This window comes from Andrena cerasifolii, unplaced genomic scaffold, assembly GCF_050908995.1.
Source record: "Andrena cerasifolii isolate SP2316 unplaced genomic scaffold, iyAndCera1_principal scaffold0106, whole genome shotgun sequence".
Lineage (NCBI taxonomy): Eukaryota > Metazoa > Arthropoda > Insecta > Hymenoptera > Andrenidae > Andrena > Andrena cerasifolii.
The window spans coordinates 11015-16292 of NW_027484999.1; the positions used below are offsets into that span (position 1 = coordinate 11015).

A 5278-nucleotide genomic window follows, 5' to 3' on the forward strand; every position below is an offset into this window, starting at 1 on the left:
ACACCTACTGTTGAATTGAAGAATTTGAAATTGTGATTCCAGAACCCAAACAAAGACGAACAAAAGAGATTATGACGTCTAAATGCGTCACTCCTATCCCCGCCCTAAATTCAAACAAGTCCCTCTTACCCCAGGATCTGTCGATCCACCAAATCGAGGCACCCACGAAAGTGCACTCACTCTCACCCCCTGTGCATTATGCCAGATCAACCGTCTACCCAAATTTCCGTGAGTCTCTTACTATTGCGTCGGGTGAGGTATCGATAATTTCTGAAAAACCCACAACAAGGGTGGAACAAGTGCTCGAATTAATTTCAACGGAACATATGAATCCGGAAGAAAAACTTCATGTCCAAGGAATTTTAAGTAAATACCATGACCTTTTCCATCTACCAGATGAGAAGTTGGGTTATACGAACGCTATCCAGCATGGGATCCAGACAACGGACCCAGTGCCTGTCAATACTAAACAATATCGCTTCCCTCCAATACATAAGAAGGAAATAGACAAGCAAATAAAGAATTTACTAACTAACGACATTATAAAACCGTCATTATCACCCTATAATTCACCTATTTGGATCGTCTCTAAAAAACCAGGACCCAATGGGGAACTCTTGTGGAGAATGGTAATTGACTTCAGGGATTTAAACGGAAAAACCGTTCCTGACGCATACCCACTTCCAAACATTAACGAAATACTAGACCAATTAGGAGGAGCAAAATACTTTTCCGTATTCGATCTAGCTTCCGGATTTCACCAAATCCCTATGAAACCGGAAGATGCGCCTAAAACGGCCTTTTCTACACCGCATGGACATTATGAGTTTGTTAGAATGCCATTTGGACTTTGTAATGCACCAGCTACCTTCCAACGTTTAATGGATCACACGCTCACGGGACTCCAAGGCACAGAAATGTTCGTATATCTGGACGATATTGTCCTTTACGCGAGTTCCCTTACAGAACATTTAATAAAATTTAAAAAACTTGCTCAACGCCTAAGAGAGGCGAATCTTAAACTTCAGCCTTCGAAATGTAAATTTCTATACAAAGAAGTCGCATATTTGGGTCACATAATTACAGAACAAGGAGTAAAACCTGATCCAGGAAAAATTGAAGCCGTCCGAAACTACCCGGCACCAAATACACCTAAAGGAATCAAACAATTCCTTGGTTTAACCGGATATTATAGGAAATTTATCCCAGACTTTTCTAAAATAGCTCGTCCGTTAACCCAACTATTGAAGAAAGACACAATATTTGAGTGGGGACCGTCCCAGAAAACGGCTTTTGACCACTTAAGACTAGCATTGCAGAAAGAACCTATCCTGCAATACCCGAATTTTGACCTGGAATTTCACGTCACTACAGATGCTTCTGACTACGCTATAGGAGGGATATTGAGTCAGACTATAGATGGAAAAGAGTTATCGATCGCTTACGCCTCTCGCCTCCTAAATAAAGCAGAAATAAATTACGCAACCATAGAGAAGGAACTTTTAGCCATCGTATATTGCGTTAGGCACTTCCGACCTTATCTATACGGAAGGAAATTTATTTTATTTACCGACCATCAACCACTAATCTGGTTACATAGAGTAAAAGACCCAACGTCACGCCTCGTTAGGTGGCGTTTAAAATTAGCTGAGTATGAATACGAAATTTGATACCAACCGGGGAAAAGCAACAAACTTGCCGACGCTCTATCTCGTAATCCCCCTACAGTGGAGGCATGCCCAATACGGCCACGAGAAGAAGCCGACGAAGACTGGGTGGACTGGCCCACACCAGATACCAAAAAACCTCGGACTACTAAAGAAACTAAAACCCCACCTACACGAGGTCCTGGAAGACCTCGGGGTTCCCGACCATCCACCTCTGCTTCAGAACCCACAAGTAAACCCCATCTAAGGACGAAACCTACGCGGATGCAGCCTCACCGGAAGGTACGAAAAGGTCCAACATCTGCAGTAGAATCCACAAAAGAAAATTTATCAGAATCAATGAGTAGCGTCGAAGAAGAGAATCAGGAAAATGAAGGGGAACAAATAACCACCCCTTACGAACATATTTCGCCTCCGCAGTCCCCAGTTCCCCAGATACAATCGGATCCCGATTCCGAAGTGGAATCGAACATATCAGACGAGTCAACATCCGACTCGGATTTATCAATAATTGAGCAAGACGATTCCCATGATGCAGAATACGAAGCTGACCCAGACCGAGAAATCAGAATAGTACCGTCCATCAGTCGCGATCCATTGTCCCTACGTAAAGAAACGCTCGTCTTCCTTTTGAGTGCCGATGGGAAACCTTGCGACGAAGGAGCTAAACAGTTACAAGAAGCAGGAGAACTGGCAATAGCAAAGGAACTCACTCTGGGCAGGGCTCATGTGTCATATAAAAAGGGACAAATTCTCGTAGGGTTAGTTATCAAGGAAACACAAAATATTCCCCTAACCACGACAAATTGGAGAACAGCCCTTTCTTCTCTTAGGGATGTAGTACGTGAGTTAACTATATATTCATTCAGTATTGCCAAAACGACAAACATTGATCAGCTAAGTTGGCAAGATATTATTATGGACATTCTCGAAACCGTCGACGAGGAAGACATCGAGGTCACAATATGCCTACAAATAGTTCAGATCCCCGAAGAATCAAAAGACAAAGCATTATTACGGAAAAACACGCGTCTGCATTAGCTGGACATAAAGGAGTAACAAAAACCTATAACCGAATTAGACACCACTATTTCTGGAAAGGAATGAAGAAAGCCGTTGAAGATTATATTCGAAAATGCGAAGACTGTATGCGGAAGAAACTCGTTCGTGTTAAAACCAGGCAACCAATGATCCTTACAGACACGCCTGGACGCGCCTTTGATAAAATAGCCTTAGATATAGTAGGACCGTTACCCATCACGAGAGAAGGAAATACCTATATATTAACCATGCAAGATTTATTAACTAAATATTTCGTGTGTGAACCACTCAAACAATCGACGTCGGAAAAAATTGCAGATGCATTTATAAGAAAGTTTATCTGTCAATTCGGAGCTCCCAGAGCCATCCTCACTGACCAAGGAGCTAATTTTACTGGTAAACTCATGAAAACTATCGCGCAAAAATTTAAAATTGAACAATTTCGAACCACAGCTTTTCACCCACAGACTAACGGCTCTCTAGAGCGATCGCACCTTGTCCTAACAGAATATTTGAAAATGTTTATCGGTAGATACAGTGACTGGGACGAATGGACCGACATGGCCGCGTTCTCTTATAATACCAGCGTCCACGAGGGCACTGGATACACTCCACATGAATTAGTGTTCGGTAAAATAGCCCGGGTACCCAGTCGGAAAAGAATGCCCGAACACTTTGAAAATGAAACTTATAGTCAATACCTCTCGAAATTAAACATAAGGATGCAAGAACTGCAAACCGCTGCAGCAGAAAAGTTAAATCAATCAAAACTCCGTTATAAAAAGTACTACGATAGACACATAAGCGAGAAGACCTTTAAACCGGGCGACTCGATTTTCGTATTAATAGAACCCCGAAAGGGAAAATTCGGAGATCAATACTCTGGCCCTCACACGATATTAGAGGTAATCCCCTCTCAGAATTTAAAAATATCATGGAAAGGGAAAACAAAAATTATACACGCGAATAAGGCGCGTCTTGGTCAAATACGCGAAAACCCCGGTTGACCCTAATCATAAATTATAGAGAAAAGAACATTAAATCACCTCGTTTCTTAGATCGCACCATGCCTCATAAAAGGGCCCATAAACCCAGTGGGCCTAGGACCCATGGGGGAGGCCTCAAGAGAAAGCTCTCCCATATACAGTGGCTGCGCCAGAGGGCCATGAAGGAGGAAGGGAGCGCCTCACATCTTCTCCCGAAGGTGACATCAAACATCGTCATCAGGGAGGCAGCGTCCACAACAGAGACAATTACAATAGACGACTCCCCCTCTCCCGTTCAATTCCAACCCTCTCCTCAACCTTCCACCTCCCAAGTTCCCTCCGTCATCCCTCCACCCCCAGGTGTCGTGGAGATTTTGAATACGGGGTCAGCGACTAAGGTCCCAGACCACACAGAGCTGACGCCCGAATTTTTAAAATGGTTCGATGTCCTCTATCAGAGTGGTTACGACCTCACGTTCATCCTGGACGACCCCTCCTACTCAACCCTCGAATATTCCTTTCCTCCATACTAATCCTTCCAAAATTCCTTTCCTTAATCCTATCCTTCCTTGTACATCCTTCCTTGTAAATATTCCTTATTTTCTATTTCTTTTATATACATATATATATACATATTATTTTTAAGTATAAGTAAATGTTTTTTTTTCCTAATACAATCAATTCTTTTATATTTTCTATTATTATTATTCTCATCTTTTATTTTACTTTTCTTTTACGCCAAATAGGCTATATATTTTATTTTATTTTATTATTTCCAAATCATTTTATTTTTATTTTTTCCAAAACGGTACATTTTATTTTATTTTTCTTTTCCTCCGCATTTCAAGACACCCGTACCCTGTGTTAAGAAATGTAATCATTTCTTCATATAAGGGGGGAGGTGTAACGTCCCACGATTTTTCGCGCGTTTCCTATTCCCAATTCCACTAGTAAACCTCAAAATCACTCCACTAAAGTCTATCAAACTCAACTCCTACCCCATCTCCTCAATCACCGATCACCTTGATGTTGCACCTTAGCGGTCAACAACACAGGATGATCAATACAAACCTCCACCTCGCTGATGTACCTTAGCGGTCCCCATCACGAGATGATCGTTTCAAAACCCTCTTCGCCTATTCGTCTTACAAGGCACGAATCATTCCCTCCAAAAACAAATTCAAACAAGTCCCTCATTACAAATCCCTCTTAAATCGAGACCAAGTCTCAACCCCCTCTTTACGACTCATGAAGTCCAAGCCACTCTAATAACCCCTTTCCCGTAAAACACCCGAAATCCATTCGATGAGTTGAGTATCTCTTTTCGCAGTCGTAAAAACCCCAGAAACCTAATTGCGACGTATATTTGGCGTACGTGACATAAATACGTTTATTAATAGACGTACCGTTTGTAAAAACCCCGGAAGTCCTACTGCGTCTTAAACCGAAATGTGTCAAGGTCTTTACCGCGCGTACCCCACAATACTCCTGTGAAAGTACATAAATATGAGGTCCTGACAGGCCGAGTCCTCTTTCTTCGACAGAAATCTCTTCGGTAGAAGGCTTACTTGAAAAGTATATCTT

The 5278-nt window shown here is 42.1% G+C and overlaps 1 long non-coding RNA gene across 1 annotated transcript; it reads right to left on the reverse strand.

Moving 5' to 3' along the window:
• Positions 1–4290: 4290 nt before the first annotated feature.
• On the reverse strand, positions 4291–4998 carry LOC143378079 (uncharacterized). Its single transcript, XR_013087490.1, has 2 exons — positions 4785–4998; positions 4291–4729 (listed from the first exon to the last, which is right to left on the reverse strand). It is a non-coding gene; the product is annotated as an uncharacterized LOC143378079 (long non-coding RNA).
• Between the last annotated feature and the right edge of the window lie 280 nt (positions 4999–5278).